Source organism: Triturus cristatus, chromosome 5_1 (genome assembly GCF_964204655.1).
Source record: "Triturus cristatus chromosome 5_1, aTriCri1.1, whole genome shotgun sequence".
NCBI classification, from domain to species: Eukaryota; Metazoa; Chordata; class Amphibia; order Caudata; family Salamandridae; genus Triturus; species Triturus cristatus.
Window position 1 is genome coordinate 685,481,858 of NC_140587.1, and position 24,541 is coordinate 685,506,398.

The 24,541-nt window shown below is 41.2% G+C and overlaps 1 protein-coding gene across 1 annotated transcript in view; it reads right to left on the reverse strand.

Moving 5' to 3' along the window:
* Positions 1-24,541, reverse strand: part of SNTG1 (syntrophin gamma 1) — a 2,687,950-nt gene that overhangs the window by 2,662,485 nt on the left and 924 nt on the right. The gene's annotated exons all lie outside the window — the stretch shown is intronic.

Here is a 24,541-nt window from a genome sequence, read left to right on the forward strand (position 1 = left end):
ACGGCTCCAAAAAATATTGCAATATCAAAGTGGGGAACAAGGATACATACTATGAATTGAATTTCTTGGGAGATGTTTTAACTTGTTAACCAATCAAGTGTTCACATTTTTATTCAGTGAATTTAAATGTAGATTTTGGTGCATCAAGTTCAATCAATCAATCATTAATCTTTGTTCGGATTTATAGATAAATCCATAAAAGCAAATCAGAAGGAAGACAACTACTGATCACTTTCCAAAATCGCATACGAAAATTTGGATGAAACCATTACCAGCACATAAAGTTATAAAAAGTTATAAAAATACGGATTATGATAAAAAACAATTAGATGCATAAAAGGCAAAAACATTTTTGTGCAAATGTACAAGGTGCAAACAAGTGAAATTGATTTTTCGATCGGAACCGAAAGTCCTCTTGTACCAGTTAGCGCCACTACTCCGCTACTAACATAAATAATTTGGCTCTAATAATAAAAAGAAAATGACACAAACATATCAAACAAAGTCCTGAACATCTCAAACAATTCTATAAACTCCAAGAGTTTCCATCCATTTAATAGCTCTTATTCTTAAGAGCTATGCCGATTTAAAACACTACTAAAGTGCAGAGTCTTCCTAGTGCTCATACAGGCCCATAAAAACAAAGCTACTGAACAACTTATAAAAGGATCTGGAAGAGATTTAAAAAAAAGAGTGCTACACTGGATTGTTTAAAATTACAACTTTTTAGGATTGGAATAATATACCTTGCTCGTGCAGATTTCTAAAAAACGCTAAATAAAACAATGTGGAGATCGGACTGCTTTGATACCATGTCCCAAGGACAGGCTGATAGATCAGAATGGGTATATTTGTTTGAGGGGCAACCCAACATCAGGGGCATTACATTCATTCAAAACCTAATTAAAATGTATCTGTGCTGGGAGTTCTTGGTGATTCATAGATAAGAATACCCACCTGCTAACATTGGAGGTATTTGTTGATACAAGATAACTAGTTTCTTTAGACCCGTGGTACTCATAGTACGGCCCGGCAGGCCTTCATTGGTGGCCCACAGACCTTGTCTTGCAGTTTCCACATCCGGCAGTAAACACAGAAGATGACCGCAGGAACATACGTAGTGAATACGTATTAAATAGGTATTCACTGCGTATGCTCCTGCGGCCATCTTCTGTGTTTACTGCAGGCCTCTGTGATGTCAGGGCACCTTCGGAAAGGTTCCCAAAAGGCCCTTTAAAAGTCAGGTGTAAGCGCTTTCACAGCTGACTTTTAAAAGGGCATTTTGGGAAGCTTCCTGTTTGGACAGAGACAGATAGAGGCAGAGGCAGAGAGGCAGAGATACAGAGAGACGGAGATAGAGGGAGACAGAGGGAGAGAGAGGGGAGAGAGAGGGAGGGAGACAGAGGGAGGTATGGAGACAGATGGAGGGAGGGAGACTGAGGGCGACACAGGGAGGGAGACAGACAGAGGGAGGCAGAGGGAGACAGATGGAGGGAGACAGAGGGCGACAGAGGGAGAGAGAGAGGGGGAGAGAGACAGAGAGAGAGGGAGAGAGAGGAAGGGAGACTGAGGGAGGGAGACAGAGAGAGAGAGAGGGAGAGAGAGGGAGGTAGACAGAGGGAGACAGAGAGAGAGGGAGACAGATAGAGAGAGGGACGGAGAGCCCCTATCTCTATCTGTTGAGCCCGGTTGTTGACCATTTTTGCCCAGGACTGTGACTTATCAAACACGACCCTGAGGTAAGGAAATTAATCTACCACCTCCAAGTTTCGAGTGCCTCTGTAAAAGGGAGGTGTATTTTTCCCACCGGCACTCCTGATGTAAGAATGAAGGATTTTGACTCATTTACCTGCAAATCCAACGAGGCCATAAAGTCTTACCAATCCCTTATTAAGTGCTGGAGGGCCAAACCTGTTGTAGCGATTAGCACAGCGTCATTCACATATACCAGTATCGTAATGCTGCGGCCATCAAAAATGGGTAGGTCTGGGGTTGACCCCCTAAGTGCTGCCTCAACCCCATTGGTATAGATAGAGAATAAGAAGGGGGCAAGAACGCTCCCTTGTCTTACTCCCCGAATGAGTTTAAAGGGGCAGGTGCATTCCCCGTTTTTGCTGTAGCTGACTGAGGCTTTTGAACTGGCATATAATTGGTGGATGAAAGTTATTATAGTGGCATGCATCCCCATGGAATCCATTAGGTCCCAAAATATTGTATGGGACACGAGTCAAATGCTGCACTAAGGTCCATAAGTGCCAAAAAGATTTGAACCCCCCCTTAGCTCTAGTATATTTATCAATTGTCAGGCTTAGGTTTAAGCACTGATCTATTGTGCCTTTCCCTTCTTGGAACCCATTTTGAGCTTCGATAAAAATATTTTTCTCACTGGCCCACTCCTCCAGACTATGTAACAATTGGTGCCCCATTAACTTTGCTGTTGTGTCCAATAGGGAGATAGGTTGATAGTTCTGAGGATTCTCCTTCTCTCCCTTTTTAAAGATCAGGATTATAATGCTGGTTTACCATGTGGGTAAGTGGCCTATTTTTGCAATTGCATTTAGCACATTTGTGAGAAGAGGGGCCCACAGGTCCTGGTACATTAAAAATAAATCAATTGGGACCCCATCTGGACGCGGAGCCTTCCCACCCATGCATTTTCCTAGACCAGATTGTAACTCTTCCAGGGAGAATGTCAAATGCTTTGTCAGGGGGAGGAGTATGGGAGGGTCTTCTGCTAGTCCAATCTCCCCTAAGCCAAAAACCCGCTCAAAGTGGGCCCCCAGGCTTCTTCTCCCAAATGGGTGTCTAATTTAGGATCGTTTGGGTTTTTGAAAAACGGAGCGTTGATTGTTTTCCAAAATCAAGCCCGGATTAAGTTAATGCTGCCTTTTCTAAGTTTTCCCAAACCTCTTCTCTCAATTTTCTCTCCCTTAACTTCCTGGTTTCTAGGTATTTTTCCTAAGGGGATGCTCTCAAAACACTGTTTTGAGGCCGTGCGTTCAGTACTTTATGCAAAGATTTTAATGATTGTGTACAAGAGTGGTCGAACCAATGACTGGGGGGGGCAGCGTTAGGTTGCTTTACAAATATCAGTGCCATTTTTACCAAAAAGAATGCCGAAACAAGAGGTAATTTGCTCGGGGGTGTTGTCGTAGTCCAAGCATTTCATTACAGGCTTCTTACAGTTATTTAAAATTAGTGGGACTATTTCCCCTTTGTCTATTTGGTTGCATTTTTACTGGAAGCCATTTTTCCTGCACAAGATTGATTTCCTAATTTTCTGGGTGGGCGATGCATTTGGCAAGCCCAATTCCATCGAAGCGAAGAGAATTGTATGGTCACTGAATAAGGATGACTCCATTTCTTCTTGTTTAATAAAAGCCTGGAGTGTGTCTGAAACTATTATGAAGTCAAGTGTTGATTCGTACTCATTTCTTGAAAAGGTCTTAACTAGATTATCTGTGTTAGGGTTTACCATATTGATGATTTTCAGGTTTCTAGCAATTAACAATTTATTTAAGCTGTTGCCGTATTCATGGTGGATAAAATGATGGATGGTATTCCCCGCTGTGTCCTCAAGACCACATTTTCATTGTACTTGCATGGCTGGGCATTGAAGTCTCCAACCCACAGGATGTTCATGCCTTTCCCGTAAGATGCACTAGTACTATTTTCGATTTCGGCATCTAAGTGCGCCGCTACTCCTTCATATTACCCCCAAAATTATTATCAGAAAAATTAATGAATAACCAATTCCAATCCTTGTTCCCCTCTATCAGAAGAATGTGGAAGTGGGGGCTCCGGAGTCAATAATTTATGATTTTCAGTGGCAAATTATTTTTAATCAAAGTTATTAGCCCCCCTTGCTCTTCCTGAGGTGGATGGGAGCGCCTCTGTTTGAAATGAGCCAAACCTGTCTATAAATATGGGATTAGTCACCCACGTTTCTTGTAAACATAAAAGATCCAAACATTGTCACAGGGCTAACCATTCTGAACTACTTAACTTTGAGCCACCGCCTGATATATTCCATGTGGCTATTTTTAAGTTGTGTGCAGACCTCCTTGCTGCAACCCCCTTGTCTTTGCATTCTTGTATTGTCTTTGGGCCCTGGGTAGTTACCGTGTTTACTGGCTTCTGTGGCTGGTTCGCGGCTGCCCGTAGCAGGATTCCCAGTCTAACAGCCCGGTTAGGGGCTCAAATCTATTTGATAACACCAACCCACTCTTATCCAGATGTCCTGGCTTAGTGAAGCCCACTGCACCAGCGGTCGGTGCTCTGTTGGCCTTTTTAGGTGGACCTGAGTAAAACCTGTAGAAATACTCCAATGGAAGGATATAAATCTGGAAACTGAGACAGAGATTGTTCTCGAAGTGGTAAAGTAGGGACCGCCTGACGAATTTGTTGTCAAAATTTATCACTACACAATCCCCCAATGGGCAACTTACTAGACAATACCTGGTGCTGAGATTCAAGTTATATGTTGTTTTAAAATGCAAACCTGCGCTGTACTTCTCACAGTCACTTAGTAACTAAGAGGTTTGGTGTTTGGTTGGCTTGTTTTTGAAGTCTGATGTACAGCTACAGAAGATATTGCTTTTTCAAAGTGGGGGACAAGGATACATACTATGATTTGAATTTTTGGGGGGATGTTTTAGCTTGTTAACCTATCAAGTGTTCATATTTTGATTCACTACATTTAAATGTAGATTTTGGCACATCAAGTTGTTTTGTACTGGTGCAGCAAAACTTTGCCCATCCTTTACGCGCCACAAATTCATCATAGTTTCACAATAGATACATGACATGAATGTGCATTTAGCATGTGATTCTTTTGTGGTCTAGCGGTATTAAAATAAGTGTTGCACTTGACATTATTACTAAAGTGCCTTTACTCCAGTGAAAATTAATGTACTCAAACTATGTGTTTAACTGTATTTAGTGAGAAATTAATCTTTACTTAGTAGACATGAACTCACTAAAGAAATGAAACTCGATTTTCAAAATGTGTGCCTTAATACATTGGATGACATTTATTGTTTAGATAATTGAATAGAAACCATCTTCGTATATGTTGAATGTGATTAGTCTAGAAACAACAAAGAATTATGTAATGTATGCATTCATGTTTCATATACGGCATTTAAATGTAGTACTTAGCTATACTTACACATGATTATCCAAAGGATTTACTGCATTTACTCTATGTAATATGAACTAATGTACTGATAGTTCATATAATTTCTGTCTAAATGTGGATATGTATATTAAATGTGCACAATTTAATTAATACTTTAACTTGTCTTTAGTAGACATGATTAACGTGCCGCATAAAAATATTGTTTTTCATTTTCTGCTAACGAGACATTTCTTGAAAGTATTCACATGCATTGTTAGTTGAAGACTAGATAAATTACTGTACTAGTTGTAGAGAGAAAGAGCCTGAGAAGAATACCTTTACGAAAGAACATGGAGAGCCAGAGTGTTAAATGAAAGGTCTATTCAGCAATGTTAACAAACTGGCCTGTGAGTGAGAAGACAATGCTGTTCCCATTTCCAGTGTGAGATACTTGTGAATGTTGCAGTCTACAATGTGAGAAGTAGAGAAAGGTAATAGACCCCAGATGATGCGTGCAAAGGGTGTTGCCCAAGAAAACTCTTGTGTGTTATAACTTAGTGTTCACACTGTTGGAGAGCAGATCCCTTTAGGTTCCTTTTATAGACTTTCCCCAGAACACTTGAGATGTTTAGATCTCTAAGCTGTCCTTGAGTTTTTGCTGAGTGTGGCTTAGACTAACACTTACTTCCCTGATTCAAAAGAATCTTGATCGAGCTTTGAAATGCTGACACCTTCCTACTTATTTTTCCCTTGCCTGGTTCTATTGTCTGTTATAGAATTTTCAGATTTTTGAGATCCTTTAGACTTTAGAACCATCCTTTCAGCTTGGACTTTACTTTAGGTGATTTAGATTTACATATTAATAGGCGAGAAAATCTGAGACTGTTCTCCAAGCGTCAATTACTTTTATTAATATTTTGTATTGCTGTGGCTGAATTTCTTGTTTGACTAATGTTGATTCACCTCAATGTCTTCTGGAGGTTGGGCCTTCTTGCTGTTATTCTATATTTTTATAGCATGGTGTTAAGAGTTGTGCATCTTAAGTTGATTCTAAATTTGTAATAACATTTCTTAACCCTAGCTACTGATTCCTGGTCCTTATTGTGTAGCCAAATGGTTTACACTGTTAATTGAAATTTGATTGATGTAAATGTTAACTCCCATCACCTCCCAGGCAGAAAATAAAAGGTCCATTGGAGGACCAATGGTAAGAAAGTGGGCCCAGAAAACGCTGAATCAGTACTTGTATAGCTAAAATATATTAGCAGAATAAAGATTTCATGCATTCAACTAGGACAATTCCAAAATGTGTACAATCCCAGGAAATACACAAGGGCTTTGCAAATTCCCCACAAAATGTCAAAGAATTCATCACAGCATCAATGCAAGACTCTGTGGTGTATATTTATGAGCTGTCTGCGCCGCCGGAGCATCATTCTCCGGTGGCACAAACTAGAAAATCATAGTTATGGGGTCACGTAAAGCAACTTTGCATCGCTTTGAATGGCCTGATAGATATGGAATTAGGCAACGCAGCACAAATTCCTGCATTGCCTTACTCTGTACTAGGGAGATGCTTCCCCAGATATACAAAACCATGTACACCTGGTGTTTTGCTATAACCATAAACCTCACTAGGGGAGGCACAATGAGGACTTTATTTCTCCTCGTTTTTTCCTCTTTCAGAAAAAAAGCCTCCAAGGATCATTTTTGTGCAGAAAGGCGCCCCTTCCTGCACAAAAACAATTCTGCTGACAAAAAAGGCACCCTGGCACCATGGTGGAAGGGTGCCTACGTTGGCGCTAGGCAGCAAAAATGGCACCAGTGCAGAGGGAAAGGACAGGAATGCACTGTGTTGGATAGAATACGGTGCATTCCCGCCCTTTCACTTTGACGTAGGGCAGCACAGCAAGGTGACTTCCTACACTACCCTACGCCAAGACCACATATTGAGGCCCTGTGACTATTGCCATTTCAGATTATTTTGTGAATCATCTCCAATGTGTTTTCCCTTCGATGCAATGGGACATTCGCACCGTGAATTCAGAGTCCATCCTAGATTCCATTCTAAATATGCATCCTAGACATGAAGGTACAAAGGTGGAGCATGTCAGCCCACCGAACAGGAATTCTGCTTGGAGTCTATTAGAACTGATGTACCATGGTACTAGCTGTGTAGTGGGGATAAGTAGTAGGGTCCCTGTTTATAAAAACACTGCATAAATAACGATACCCAGGTGGAGTAGTGGTTAATTAACTTAAAGGAAATGGCTATAATCTGACACTGTTAGATTCGGACCAGCAGCACTTTACAATAAAAATATAAATCATTATCACTGGTATTATTATTACTGTTATGATTATTCATAGTATTAATAATGATAATTCTTATTATTTTGGTCATTACTATTATTATTATTAGTACAAGTCGTAGTAGTAGTACTAATAGGTGTAGTAGTGGTGTAAGTATTATTATTAGCATTATTTTTAAAGTGTTACTGATCCGAAAGTAGCAGTGTCAAATTCTACCCTTTGCCTTTCGGTAATTTTAACTCAAATCGATTCTAAACATATAATTAGAAAAGTGGAGCCTGTCGGCCCATGAAAAATGAATGCTAGCTTCAACCCATCACAAATGAGTCATTGCAGCCTGAAATACACATTTCTGCTCTAAGATATTGATGGCAAAGATATTGGAAGGTCATTAATTCCCCTGTTGCTCAGTCATCCATATTCACAAAAGCGTTTTTCTTCCCACAGACATTGATGTGTTGATCTTTCTCATGAGAATTTTAGGATGCGGGTTTCTCATTTAATTCGGCATGCTTGATCGGTGATATTACAGATTTCAGGGAAGTATGCTTCACAAAGGTTCAGAAATAGCCAAACACATACGTAGAAGTAAACACAAAAATTAAGACAAAAAAATCCTAAAACCGTCTCCATTAATTGTAGAGACTCGGGTTAACGCATTCGTTCTCCGATTTTCAACATCACAATCGTGCGCCGAATTTCATCAGGCTGATAGTAATTTGAATAAATCCCTGAGGGAACCCTCTGAATAATGATGGGCTTTCTGATGTGAAATGGTCCCCTTGCTGGCTTGAGTCACACACATGCTTTCTAGATTGAGCGTGGATATTTATTATTTGTTATCTGGAAAAAGATTTATGTTCCATTATGGACCCCTGTCCACACCTGAACCTCCCACCACCACACACATGATGCATTTAAGAAGATAACGATGGATGCCTGTGAAAATACTGAGAAAGGGTGTAAAGAAAAAAAAAGCAAATGCTGTACCACAATCACAGCAGTACATGAAGGACATTTTTGGCATTCAGGATCTCACAGGCATACGGTGACAGAGTCCATCCTGCTTAGGGTGACCAGAAAAATAAGACTGCACACACTTTCACGTTTAGACAAGCTTCTGAACTGTGAGTACTTATCAGTAACAGCAGTGTTCTGAAATGAAGGGTAAACCTAACAGCTCACTTATATTCCAATGCTGCTTGTCCCTGCTGTTCTGCAAGGAGTGCTTCAGCAGGAGTGACGTAGACCTGGGGCCCACTCGTACCTATACTGCTGCTGTCCTGCTATCCAGGTACGTACTAGGGTCTTGTTCACAAATGTAAACTTACACTTTTTCTGTAACTTTACAGATTTTTGGCTATTCAAACTATGGGCCCAAATCAAAAAGATAACTTACACCTGCAGTCTATGCTTAAACTTGAAGTCTTAGGGCCCAATTTACTAAGGTAAACTTAGACTTCAGGTCGAAGTTTAGGTTTGCGAATTGGGTGCTTAGGCTTCAGGTCTAAACTTAGACTTCAGATCTAAACATTTACTTCAGGCTTAAGATTACCTTTGTGAATTGGGCCGGTAGTGTGAGGCGGGTTGCAGACAGTCCTTTCATTCCACCCAGAGGAACATGTTATGAAAAGCTACTTCGGTGGGGTGCAGTGAATGTTTACAGTGAATCGCAAGCATGAAACTTTTGGTTTGTCCAATATTTGACAATGGTTGGCAGCTCTGAGATGCTCTTTTATGTACTGATTACTTTTTATTAAAGAACACGAAAGCCAGGTAGCTACTAAGCTCCCACGTCCAAATAACGAGGGCCCACATAGGCCAACCTTTTGCAGCTTCGCACAAGCTGCAATGCTTTTCTGCGAGAAAATGCATGTTTTATGCACTCAGCCACTAACCAAAATATACTTAAAAAATGAAGTGAAAATGTCAAATTTCCATAAGTTGGAAAACAAAGTCTGTCAGACTTCAAATGGGTTCATATGTTATAAAGAAAACATACACCACTCAATCCGAAAGCACTGGAAAAGGATATTCAATGTGGCAAACTAAAAAAGAGTAACAAAAAAGGTAAAAATGTGTCCCCCATGCATTTGTCCTTAAGAAAGTAAGGGGCATATTTACAATGAAAGTGTTAGCGCGTGCTGTTAAGCCACAATTTCTAACGCCGTGCTCTGACAGTTTCAAAATGCAGGGATGCAACGTATTAACAAGAATGTGGTGCACCCCTGTGTTTCCCCTAGCGCTGCCACTAAATTGAGCTGCCTAGCACCAACGCAGGACCCTTGCATAATAGTGCAACGGGACCTGTGTTGCAGAGAATGATTGTTCATGTGCAGGAAGGTCCACCTTCCTGCACAGCAACAATCAATAATACCGATTTGTAACTGCTATGTGTGCTGCAGATTGCAGCACATTTAGAAGTTGCACAACATAATTTTTTAATCAATGTTCATGTGCAGGAAGGGACATCTTCCTGCACATGAACAATCACTAATGGTGATTTGCTGTTTCTATGTGTGCTGCAGAATGCAGCACACATAGAAACAGCAAAAAGGAGGAGAAATTATTAATTTCTCATTGTTGCGCCTGTTTAAGACCAGGTTTTCCCTGGTCTTATTTTTTGTGCTGCCCCATATTTATGCCAGCCTTGTAAATAGGGGACAGCATAAAAAAACAATGGGTGTAGCGGTGGAACGCCCACAGCAACACCCATTGCCCTCCCCTTTGCCGCAGCAGACTGGCTTATCGCAACCTTGTAAATATGGGGCAGGGCATTGCGCCACAGAAATGTCATTAAAAGTGATGTTCCTGTGGTGCAATTCCCTTGTAAATATGCCCTAAAATCTTTTTGACCACCTTTGTTTGCAGCACTCCTCAGATCTTCTAGACTGCTTTGTATTGCGTCTCTGAACAGATTTCTGTTTTTGTACTCTTTCTTCAATTTAAGTCAACGGAAGAATATCTTGTTTAAACTAGTCTATCGGAGTTGTCTCAGTCAGGCATCCCTTTGTATTAAGTTCAATTTGGTCTACTGCAAATGTCTACATCAATCAACATCACTTTCTAGCTATACAAAGTTGCGCAGTGCTTTGTGCTGCGGGTCAATAAACGTATGTGCCTTCCAGAAAGCCCTCAGAGTAATTTAAAATTATGTTGTTTAAGATCACAGTGACTGCAGTTTATGCCTATATACTTTAATTCAAATAGGTGAATGGTGAAATTTTGTACCTGCCATTGCTGCCTTTCCCTTTATATTCTTACACATTTGTACAGCAGTTTCTAATCTACACACGTTATTGTTGTAGCATCAACTGAACAACTGTTATCACTCCTTCCATATAACTGACTGTTTCAAAATCATTTTTGGCAGCTTTAACAGCATTAGCTGTCTATTGTATTAATTACCATCTACCTCAAGTAGAACCAGAGGGCATTACTATCTTGAACCCTTTTGTCACAGGAGTATCTAAGCTTCTTTTATGGTTGCAATGCCTTTGCAGAGACTTGCAAATCTTGCTTCTTGCCCTGCAGCCCTGCTGATGCGCCATAAATAAGTGTCAACACCTTAGCTATGTATTCGACACTGTACCTATATCAGGCTCTTCCTCCCTCAAAGGGACACTGTACGTTTAAGTCATTATCATCTAAAGAATGGTGAGATGTGAATTAATTGTTGCGCCATGATAATTTCGATGAACTGTAAATGGCTTACGCTCATCCACCTTATTGCAAAGTCTAAGTGTCTAACTATTGTCAGAGGGAATCAATGGAGTTTAATCACATGTAACTTCCTGACCACTCATGTCACTATTGATTCTAAGGATCTTGTGTTCATCTCACCTCTAAGGGGCCGATTACGATCTCGCTCGGAAAGCCCTCCTTACGACTCGGGTTCGAGGGCTTTCCTAGCGAAATGCGCTCCACGAGTCCGAGCGACTGATTTCGATGCACCCGTATGGTGATGGACTCGGTTCTCTCGAACTCCCACTGAACTATATGGGAGCCTGCATACCGAACACGTATACAGGCTCCCATAGCAAAAAGGGGTGGGTGGGGAAAAGCGTACACCCTGTGGCGGGCACCTCATGGTGCCCAATAACTATCTATATCTAGAATCTGCCAGATATATCAAAAGGGGTCTAGGGGAAAATGTTTAAAGACAAATAGGTTCCTAACCCCTGATTCCAAAACGTTATAACAACAAAGAGAACCTATAGTCGAAAATATATCAAAAATGAGACAGCAAGTGAGTACCATTACTGGTGAGAATGAATCCCATCAGCCACCAGGGTTGCAACCCACATCTTCTGGAATCCAGTGGCCCTTGCTGTGCTCTCCTTATAGAACAAGGCAACAGCTATCGCGGGCTACCAGAATCTTACTCACGGTATAAGATGTAGTATCTACCGTATACAGGAAAGATGTGGTTTTTAGCATTAAATGTTGGTGAATAAAGCAGTGCAGCGAGTGTGAAACATTTAAATCATCTACTGAAACAGATATAGTATTTTATTGGTTCTGTTTGAGTGATGAAAGTAAAACCAGTGCAAGAGCTGCTTTGAACATAATGTTCTTTTGTTTCTAGGAAATGGATGCACACTCCTGACAAATTCAGAAAAGAGTGCTGAAAGATATACTCTGCAACCCAAGTAGGTTGTATAATTTCCTTTCGCTGTGTTATACACATTTTTGTTATCACACATTATTAATTAGCAGTAGCAAAACATCCTAGGTCCTGACGAAAGCCGGATTACCACACAATCCATAGGCTGAAACATGTAGACCTGTTTTCCAACTGGACGTGAGCTGTTATTTTTTCAAAGCAGCTCTTGCACTGGTTTTACTTTCATCACTCAAACAGAACCAATAAAATACTATATCTGTTTCAGATGCTGTCTCATTTTTTATATATTTTCGACCATAGGTTCTCTTTGTTGTTATAACCTCATGGTGCCCACCACACTGTGCATACATGGAAAGGGCTGACCAATGGGAACCCCCATGGGACCTATTCAGAGGGCCCCGGGTGAAGGGGGGCCTGCTACAGCCCCAAGAAGTCTCATTCCCACAGCCATTTTGTCTCGATGAGACTGATTCGATACGGCTGTCCGAATCGTGCATCATACTCGCTCGTTTGGAATCTGGCTCTAGTGCGCGCGCGATTTGGCTATGAACGAGTCAGACTGACAGGATCAGGTTCGGAAACAATTCGGACGATGCGGACAAGATCTGCGCATCGTACTTGGTCATTCACAACGGGGAAAGATTCGGTCAGAAACATAGGCTCCGAATCGAATTTGCTCATTCCGAAACCCATCTGGAGGCCTTCCTAGTGAGATCATAATCGGCCCCTAAGAGTACATAAGATGTTAACAGTAATTTGGTAGAAGACCAAAGATTCCCCTGTTGCAGCCCAAGAGTGGTACACATTTTATTATGCACTTACTCTCCTTACTACTCTAATCGCGCTGGGTCCATTACTATTAGAGAAGTCGCAGCATTTCCATTTACCACATAGGCAACGATCCTCTAATAAATCTTTCTCCACCAATAGGAGGGGTGGAAATTAGGATAGCCAAACTCTATGTTAGCTGACCAATGAGGATCATTAATTGACAGCTAACTCCCAAGTTTGAGATCAGATTTAGGTATACCAATCTCTATACCATGCTATAGAAATAAAGAATAGCAACAGGAAGACCCAATCTCCTGAAGAAATTAAGCTGGGTTAGAATTAGGCAGGCCAAGAGCTCTGCAATGGCAATGGCAACACAGAACAAAAGAAGTAAAACTTGATGTTCGGACAGAGCTTGCTGATTTGCCCTACAACACATTTAAATAATTTGTAAATAGCACAGTTTAAATGGAAGGACCAACAGGACTCAGACAGATATTAGATTACATTGGATATTGTATTAAAGATTCGAAATTCATAGCAATAAGTAGTCTTTTGAGAATTTCAGTTAAGAATATCACAGCTTGCATTAAGATGCTAAACATTTAGGCAATGCTTTTATCGGAAGGTTATTAATAAAAAATGTGTATACAGAATTACAAAGCCCCACTACCATTAAGGCAGAAGGATGGTTCAATATCCTAAAACCTCTGATCCTATGAAGAAGGGGAAAAAGTTTCAAATTTAAAGTCCTTTAAGGGTGAGTCCATTAGCATAGAATCGAGAAATAAAATTGAAAATGAAATGGTTTAGCAAAGAAGATCTCAGTTCATCTGCTACCAATTGTAGCATTGACAGAGCAGTCCAAAAGTATAAAAGATAGAGTGATCGTCATAGCATCCAGGTCTTAGAGTAGGAAAAATCAGAATGGCATTACCCCTCCTCTTCTCCCATAACTCCACTATCACTATTCATTGTAATACATAAAACTAGATTTATCCAGTCTTGGCTCTACGATCCCCTGTATAAGTGATACTTTTCATGGTATTTGCAAATAATCTGTATACAATTTCCTCTATATTCCTTTATACTCATCTCCCTAATTTTATGTACGCACACCCTGCTAGTCTGTAGGCTGCATGCATCTGCTTTCAGGTAAAATTGCTGGCCTCAATGTAACCATATTACTTTTTGTTGTCAAACTGTTTCCTACAATAATCGTTGTTTTGCAATGTATCTTCATAATTGTTTCTTAAAAGAACCGCTGTTTTCCTATGTATTTTAATAATTATATAACAGCTTGTATGCACTCATTAACACGCCGGCTGTATATACAGGCTTGCACCCAAATTGTTCGAATCGTCACTCTGTCTGCAACGTATGATCTCTATGCTTTACTTTTCTTCCCTCTTGCCTCCGTTCGCCTTCTAGTCATTTTTTACGTGTTCACGTCTCACGTGAACACATGACTACCAGCTGACAGCATTTAATTTCCCTAATTTCCAGCTTGTCTGGACCTGCAGTACCCATGCCGGCTGGACAGCCCTATCCCTTGCCCCAGGATTTCCTCCAAGCGCAAATCACTGCCCGCTCTTGACTAATCCAGTAAGTCTCCACCACGGCCTTCTCTAATCACTCACCCGGTTGATTGTCTGTACCTGGGCTAATTCCCCCCCCCCCCTTTTCCTCCTTTTAGATTGACACGGCTTGACGCTTGCGCTATACCGCCACCTTCACAAAAGCCTGTCGACTCAGGGATTCATTTCACGAAATATTCGCTGCCAGCTCTTGACTAATCCAGTAAGTCTCCACGATGGCCTCCTCCTACCCACTCCCCTGGTAATTCTTTCGCATCTGGGTTAATTCCATTCCCCCTCTTTTTCTCCTCATTTTAGATGGATGCAGCTTGACACTCGTACAATACTGCCACTTTCACATTAGCCTCTTGACCCATTGGTCTTTCTCCCTCTGGACCCACCTTTTTTAAGGGGCTTCCTTCCATCAGCTGTACACCTGGTGAGTGACATTTTCTTCAAGCACCTCCCCCGGTGACTCCACTCCTTCAAGCTGCTACTACACTGATCCCTCATTCCCTTTTTCCCAACAGTTGGACCTCTACAGCCCTCTGCTCAAGACAACTTGTCTCCACCCCCGCTCCTAGTAAGTTTTCCCGGTTTTCAGCGCCTCAAGGCCATTGCTCACTGCTCGGTCACCCCCTCACGACTTTTCATTTGTTCCTGCGCCCACGTCTCCTGGCGATCCATTCTCTGGCTGCAGCGAGGTTTACTGCAGTGCTATCCAGACCCCTCTGGTCTTTTTTTAACATCCCCCTGCTGCTTCTTTTCACCTCTCCTCTTCTCTCTGAGCCTAGACATGCAGTATTTCTTCTGCTAGTGTGCTACTCAGTCCCTGCCTTTACTGGGTTCATTTGTCATGTCTCACCTGTTGCAGACATCTGCTTTGGCTCACTTCCTTGCCATCTTGGTCTTTCCCTTTCTCTTGTTTACCACTGACCATGGTCCACGACTTAGTGTTTTCATTCTCCCCCACAGCACTGTTTCCTAACTACTTGTAACCTGGTCCTGATGATGGCCTAACATTGCACACAGGCCGAAACGCCGTCGACTTTTGCAGCAAAATTATGGCACCTTTCTCATGATTGCCCATATAAACTACCTTGTATTATTTGCTTTCATTGCATGGGAAATACTACGAATACACCTTGTATATATAATTTGTTTTGTTTGTGCCCCTTGTCCGCTGTACATACTTTCCTCACGTGTTACTTGCACCGTTCACCATTTCAGGAGAACTTGTGCACAGTATAACACAGGTTACATGCCATTCAATGTAACACAGTGCTTTGTTTGTCTTTAAATATATGACGAAGATTCAGCAAATGATTGTCAACCTGTTCTCCCTATCGTGCTTGCAGCAATTAATTGTGCTTTCTTAGAAATTGCCAAATAATACCCTCTGTGACATTGTTGTACGTTACACATATTCATTGGTAAGGCAGTTTTAAAGCATTTACTGTCCCATCTGCATCACAAGCCCTACACCATCGGTAGGGCTTCATCTCACACAGGACACCCCCTCTTTTCTCCTGGCGATAAAAAGAACACCTGTGGAGGACCCTGCTACAGCCTGTAGATCACACCTAGATCTACAAGAATGGTGCCAGTCAGGGTCCAATGATGAATCGTGCCAGTGTCATGGTGGGTAAGGGCTTTCTGTCCTGTCAATAGGAAGAGCCATGTAACATGCTGAACAGTGGGAAAAGGTGCATGTAGTTTGGCTCAGGTCAAGGACCACTGTATTTTCAACCAGCCAATGGCATGCAACAGGATCGGTAAAATAATGTACAGCAATACAGATTTAAACAATTATGCCCTCTGCCTGTTTGGACCTTTTTGGTGGCCTTTCAGGTTCACAGAATGTATAGTAAATATGAAGTAAGAAATAGACCAATGATCAGTCATCTTCAAAGCTGCTAAAAGCAATTCTTGCACCACATGAATTGAAATCAGAGCATAATACAAAACACAATCAGGATGATTATTATGAAGGCCTTCAATGATATCCTTTAACTAAAGAATAAGAATGACAAGATGCACCCAGACAAGAAAAGCACAGATATTACCAAAATAAATTACTATAACTTCTTCCAACAGGGCAAAGACATTAAAAACAAGTAAATTTACTTTGACAAAACTTACAAACATTTGAAACGTGTCTATAGATATACAATCAATTTTGAGTTGAAAATGTGTACAACTAATGAAACTGTGGGCCCGATTCACAGAACTAACTTAAGATAAAATCCTAAACGTACTACCATTTTGGTATTCAAAGAAGGCACTTACTCATTTTGGTATTCACAGAAGTTAGGAGTCCTAACTTTAGGACTCCTAAATGCCTTCTGTGAATACCGAAAGTCTTAAAGTTAGGATTTTTCTCAGTTTAGGAGTAGTAAAGTTAGGACTCCTAACTTTAGGACTCCTAAACTGAGAAAAATCCTAACTTTAAGATTTTCGGAATTCACAGAAGGCATTTAGGAGTCCTAAAGTTAGGACTCCTAACTTCTGTGAATACCGAAATGAGTAAGTGCCTTCTGTGAATACCAAAATGAGTAAGTGCCTTCTGTGAAAACCAAAATGGTAGTAAGTTTAGGATTTTGTCTTGTTAGTTCTGTGAATCTGGCCCCATGTGTTTAATACTAACAATGATATCTAATAAAGAATCCAAAAAAATAACACATATAATGATATTTGTTTTCTGAGGAGTGGCGCAGCCAAACCCATCACTTTATGTACTACCAAAAATGTATTTCTGAGGTGACTTATAGGTGGAAATTAGGTATTCGAGAAAGTAATTTTAATACATAAATATAATTTAAACTTAATTCGTTTTCTAAATACACATTAGTCTTTTTGGCATTGACATTTTGCCAGATGGAAAAGCAAAACCTTCTTTGCTCCCACTTTGCCAGTTACTGTTTTTAGACAACTCTAAAATAAACTTAGTATTCTGGACTTGGATTAAAGCAAGCATGTAAGATTTGTGATTACTTTGTAAGACTATGCTTTCTGCAAAGTAAATGAGAAACGTCTTAGGTGTTGGTGGCCAGAAGAAAGCAATGATAGTCTTGCAAATCATGTGTTGACATGATGTTCTGTACAAAATAAAAGGCTTGAATTATACACATTAATGGAAAATGACAAGAGTTACATTTTTGGGGATTTGAAATAAAAAATATTTCAATGAACTATCAAATAGAGCTCCTCAAATTTGATACTTAGGCCCTGTTTACAATATTGGGTGGTCAGAAGACCACCCCACAAGCAGTCGGAGGTCCAACCACCCAAAAACGATAGGACCGCCTGCTGGTGGTCAGAAAGTGCTGTTTGACACTGCGTCTTGTGCTGCGGCCCAGGAAAAGGGCTGCAGCACAAGCCACAGTGTTACAGAGCATGGCACATGGTGCATGGATGTGCATGGGGGCACTACATGTGCCCTCAGTGCCACTTTGCAGTGACCCATGAGGTAGGGGGCCCTGTTTGGGGCCCCCAAAGTCCCTTCCCAACAGCCTTTTCATGACAGTCTTCTCGCCATGAAAAAGCTGTCGGAAAGTGACTCCGTAATCCCAACGGCGGTGCCTGCCTTCGCACCGCCTCTTGTTGAGACTACGATTCTGACCGCTGCCCCATTGTGATCTAAGATCCTGGTGAAGGCGGAGTCGGCGGTCATACCCCGACTGCTGACAGTCCGACCACATGCATCAAAAGGCAGCAGTCAGATTAAAGGGCTGTCTGTCGGGCAGACTGCCACTGACGGCCTGTCGGGGGCGGTCCACCCAACATGGTAATCAGGCACTTAGTTTTGATTTGGGTGTATGAGGGTTGGTAAACTGAATTAAATGAGGGAGTTGTGACTCCTGTGTATATATTTGATATTTGCCCAATTTATTGAGTTAACAATCAAATTAAGAAGGGTCTTCATCATTCTTCCTCTCTTACACTAAAACTGTCTAGTGCTCTGGACTGGACGATTTTACAAATGTGACGTAAAAAAGTATAGTAGGTCCAGCATATTAATTTACCTGCTTATCTTTTATTCATATGGCATCTGTTATTCTGCGGTCTATTAGAGGCCGTGCTTAGGTCCCTTACCTTAAGAAAGAGAGCAACATAATACCTTCTAGTTATAATATAATGGCTGTTTTGGTGTCTGCAGGAAAGGGAAAGCAAGCCCATAGAGAAAGTTCTTCTTGAACACGTCTACTTGGGTTCTGGATGAAAATGTCCCTCAATTATTTAGAAAAGAGTGGTTTACTTTTTATAGTTATTTTTTCCTTTACATCATGCCAAAGTGAATACTAATAACGATGTTCCTTCCTGTATTCCCTTCGTTTGCTGGTGCTTCAAAATGAACTGACAAGATCAACCATAGCAGTCTGAGGTTAACATTACTATTTTGGGGCATCCTCTCTTATGTAAGTGTTTTGATTCATCCACTCTGAAGTGAAATCTGAATGAAAATTAACAGATAACTTCAGAGCATTTTGTCAGAATGACAATTGTTTGTCTTTGGGATGCATGTTAGCAAACGTACATTTCTACTTTTATATTTACGATCTGCCTGAATTTAATTTCTGTGATTTTGCAGCTGGAAACTATTAGCTAAATTCTGGATCCTCAAGCCTTTAATCCTGTCAAAATGGCTAGGAATTTTCAACAAACGGCTCTGGTTGTAGACTCTTACCCCAATTAATTTGCATATTGTTTTAAAATTAATGTGGTACTAACGTGACTTTAATTTAGAGTTCTGATTTATTGGCTCATTACAAGCATTCAAGTAAAATGTAAGTGAAACAATTATGTTATGTCTTTTGTCTGAACAATACCACCCCTTTGGAATATGCTTGCTTAGGATTTAGTCTAATGGGTGTGGGAGGAAACTTTTCCACATGCTGCTGACTGAGCCTAACACATTTCCTTTTATTTTGAGATGGCCTTTAAATAATTTATTGTCTGTCACATCCTATCATCTCAACTGGACTAAAACAGGTAGCTGATATTCCATCTAAAAAAAACTTGCGATGACAGTACCAGCCACTTAATTGCTTAAATTGCTGTTCAAACAGAAAATAAGTAAGTTGAGTCAGAAAGATAATATTCATCATATAAACTCCTCTCAGCCTTTGGTAAAAGGCATGCTAAGGGCTGTAAAATGCACCTCATTCTTTAATTTCTCCTTTTATTTTTAGGGAGGAGCTTTTGAAGCCACAGTGGGAACACAACTCTGATCTGCATAGGGAACATGGAATGGCTTAGCATATGATGATAGAGTATGAAGGCTATATGAGGCCAGTGTGTAAAAAATGTTGTCTCTTTTTTTATTGCAAAATATAGAAGAAATATCAGAATAATTATTATCAAAAGCTCACTATGCATTTAAAATAAACAACTAAGACTCTAATTACAATTTGACCTGTTTCACCTGGATCAATAACTCTAGATGAAACTCCATCCTCCACACAGTGGTGGATGCTCTGGGGCAGTAGTGGTGAGGGAAGACAATAAACATTTTTTTTTTAAATCACTAGCTGCCGGCCGGCCGCCACCTCTCCTCCGTCCTCTTCTGTCAACCGGAAGCCCACAGGCTCCCAGACTCCCCTAACCAATTACAAAACTGCTGTCACAAGCATGTCTGAACTGGGGTGGCGAAGTGAGCTAAAGAATGATTATGGATTCAACCCAGCTCTTTGACTGGGGGTGAGTGTCTGAAAAGTTTCAGCACTCCGTCCATCATCTCATTGTGTTTGCTTTGTACGCCCTAAGTTGGCAGGGTATGCCCAGACGTGGCTCCCTTGCTCTCTTTGCCACTGGATTCAAGCTGGCCTGGCTGATGAGGGGTGTTACCCCGAAACCGATACCAGAATTCTTGTTTACGGCCCAGGGAAGACATGGCATGGCAGTTTGGTCTGGACTGTTAGCATGAGGCACAGGGTCAAGTCTGATTTTCATATAGCTGTGTCTGAACTGGGTGGAGAAGTGAGATAAAGAACAATGATGGATTCAACCCAGATCTGTGACTTGGGGTGAGTGTCTGACATGATTCAGCGCTCCGTCCATCATCTCCTTGTGTTTGCTTTGTCACAAGCATGACAGCAGTGTTGTGATTGGTTTGAGAAGCCTGGTTCAGCTGTCAGACAGGGAATGTGCCTGGTTCCCACCCAGGCTGAGCAATACAGCTGTGTGGAGAACATGCTAATTGAGCATGACGGTTTGGCTGGCCCAAGACTGCCGACCAAACCATCATGCACATTTAAGTGCCCCATCCACTCCTCGCCCTAGAGACTGTGATGGCAGCCAAGTCCCGCCCTGCCCCAAAACTGGCTTAAGCACAGAAAAGAAATAATATTAACATTGTGCTATTTAGTTTTTTCTTTGTTGCACTGCTGAAAATCTGAAGGGTGATGCTCCTTGGCCTTAGCAGAGGATCCACCACTGCATTCACAATTCCAAGTGTCTCTCGGTCCAGAAATACTGGGCTCCCAAATTCCAGACTTGATAACTCCTGTCCCGGAGGCACTAGACCTCCGTTTGCTATTTAAGGGTCTGTGGGTTTCAGGCATCAGCACAGCCCGGCCCTGTGTGACCTCTGCAACGGCACAGGGTAGAAGACAATGCTCCCCAGGGTAGAACACTGCCAGCTTCAAGACTCCAGATTCCCTACATTAGCCACCTGTTCCTCCACAACCGACCCACTGGCACTTACTGCCTGTTAAGAGCAGGCGGACAACTACAGCAGTTTTCTTCTCAAATGGGAATAATATGCAAGTCAAAGACCTGGTATTTCTGGGTACATGTTGTTATTCCTCATTCTCTAGAGAAAAACTCAGACTAGCTGGTTTTTGATTTGGGGATATAGTTTGTAATTATGAATTTGACCCTCTGGTTTCCTAGCACCAAAAACCAGCACACTTGTCATCCATGCCAAAGAAGTTTTTAACCACGTTTAATATAGAAGACATCACATTTTTGAACAATTTAAAAACAAATATTGTGTGCTCAGTACGTTATACACTGGACGGTAAGGTCATCGTTTATTAAACCGTTGTTCTTGAGTTATATATCTCACAAGTTGTAATATTTTAAAGAAAAGTATATGACTTGTTAGTACTCGTTCTTCAAAAGGGTCAGCAATTTAGGAAGAAAGGAAAGACAAAGAAAGACAGAAGAAAGAAAGAATGAATACAAATAGAAAAGGAAGAGGGAGCGAAGAAAGAAAGCAAGGGAGACAGAAGGTGGTAATGAAGAACCCTCAACATTACGTCTAAGCAAACTACGTGAAAGACGTAATAGCTACAAAATATGCAACTTGGAAGCCAAAGCATCGTACTTCAGAACCAAACTAGACAAAGCAAGGAATCACCTAAAATGACTGTTTGAAATTCTCATCCAACAAATAGGGACGAACAATGTAAACAAGCTTAGCAACAACACGGTGGAAAAATGTGAAGCGTTCTCTTAATTTTTCAATGAAAAGATCTTAGAAATCAAAAAAGAAATTGCAACAAAAGAAATCTAGCTCACAAGACAATATAGCCAATGATCTCCATCCCATCCATGACCCTACCTGCCAGGCAGTGGAGCCAATGATGAACCACACTTCCAAGACCAAAAATCCTGCTATCTGGAGCGAGTTCAAAACACTAACAGAGGGAAGAGGTCCACAAGCTCTTACTATACATGAAACCAACTTCACATTTCAATGACCCCCATCCCCTCCACAACACTAAAGGATCTAAGTCACCTCGTCTCACCTATACTAACGAAGATTTTAAACTCATCGCTAAAACAAGGCAGTATCTCAGAATGCTTGAAGACTGGACAATTGACACCTCTCTTGAAAAAAGTGGGTGCTGACCCTACAATCCTGAGCAACTTTCGCCTAATGTCAAATATTCCTTTTGTAGCAAAATTGTGGAAAAGTGTGTTCACAACCAACTGATCCAGCACATTGACTAATTCAACCTACTCAACAAACTTCAATCAGGATTTAGAACATGACACAGCACTGAATCAGCCATTGTGCACATAATGGACAACACCCTAGATACTAGACAACAACGACACGTTCCTACTCATCCTTCTAGACCTCTCATCGGCACTTGACACAGTTAATCAAAATAACCTACTAAAAGTCCTAGAACAAAGAATGGGGTTGTCTGGGAATGTGCTTTTTGGTTTGCTTTCTTCCTGCAGAATCATTCACAACGCATCAAACTAGGCAACTCATTCCTGACGCCTCACCAGTGAGGTGCGGAGTCCCCCAAGGGTCGACCATTTCCCCCACACTCCTTAACCTATAAATGTAACTACTAACTGCAGTCGAACATTGCATACAAATGTACGCAGACAACACACAACTATACTTAAAGATTTTCTCAGTAGACAACGTCATTCAACTAAAGAACACGCTAGTAAAAACTCAGTCCTGGTTCTCTCAAAACAACCTCAAGCTGAACACTCTCAAAACCGAATTCCATCTTTTCACCCCACAATACAGCTTCACATTCATCCAAGATTGGCTAAAGCACCTAGATGCCCTCAATTGCAAACCTACCATCATTGACTCCACAAACTCCCTTGGAATAACACTAGACAAGAATCTAAACATGAGAGCTCACATCAGTGCTACCACACACAGTGCGACATTCAAACTCAGCTTTCTGAAGAAATTAAAAACATTTCTGAAACCTTCAAACAAACAGTACAAAATGCTGTGGTCTCCAGACTAGAATATGGCTCTACAACCCTGTCAGGTCTAACCAAAGCGAGAACAGCTTCACTCAAATCAACTCTTAATGCTGCAGCGAGACTGGTAACAGGAACTAGACACTTTGACCACATCACCCCTTCACTTAGGTATCTATACTGGCTGCCCCTCGAGGCAAGATCTCAACTGAAAATTGCCTGCATCACACACAAAGCAATACATTGTAATGAACCAAGTTACCTGGCAGAAAAGTTTCGAATCTCCGGTGGCGCCCGCGTCTAAGAAATGTTAATTCTCTCATGCGTGAACATCCAAGATTCTGAAAACAAAAAACGTACACACGCTCCTTCTCCAGGGCAGCACCAAGGATCTGGAACTCTTTACCACCCAAGGTACGCTCAAACCCATCATCCCAAAAAAGAGGTGAAAAATATCCTAATGAATACATTCCTTGCATAGACTCTTGCAAATCCCCTCCCCAGGGCACAGGGGTCATCACAATGGCAGCATTTTCTAGATTTTGTCAGAAGCATGTAATTTACAGGAGAACCCTTTAAAACTTTGCTCCCCTGAGTACCTGGATCTGAATAGTTTCAGAGCAGCAGCAAAATAGCCACCATGAAGATTCTAGAGCAATGCAGACTAAGGCAATATTAATGGACTGACGGGTGTTTTTGTGATATCTGTTGCAACAGCCTACTGTGGCTCTGCACTTTTGATGTACCAGTCTATACCTATAACTTTATTCGTCACCCCTATGTACAGTCATCTGATACCCTTGAGTCATGTACGCACTTTATAAAACACTCTAAATAAAAACAATACAAATTAAAATAAAGGGATAAAGAAAAGAAGTGAACGTGATTAAAGGCTAAAGAGATAGCAGAAAGGCAGGTTACGGTTTAAAAACACAATTGAATTCTAGGGAAGATGAGCAAGCTAATTGTCAATAAAGGTAGTAAACTACTCCTGCTGCCTTTGTTTAACATGACAGATTTTTTTTAAATGTCATGTTGTAAGTGAAAACCATATTTGCAGACAGAAGGGGCCTATACAGACTCAAAATACTCATTAAGTTTGTGAATGAGATGGGTTCGTATTTGCAATTGCTCATTTCATAAAAACTGCAGCGATCTTCCTCAACAGCAGTGTAGATGAAATATTTCTTTGTTTAGTTGTTCAGGATCCGTGTTTGGGGTTTTTCTGCAGGATATTCTGCACCTCATCCATTCATGTGCAATTACTGTCTCTTGGTAAAACTAAGTGGAGTGATAATGAAAAGCTGCTACTTCAGCAAAACTTGCAAGGGTTTAAAGAACTGCAGGAGACTGTGAGATACAACCACCAGGGGATGTATTGCATAAAGTGCCCCGGGGCACAACGGGCGTTTGCGCCCACTTTGCACGCCCCAGGGGTTCTTTGGT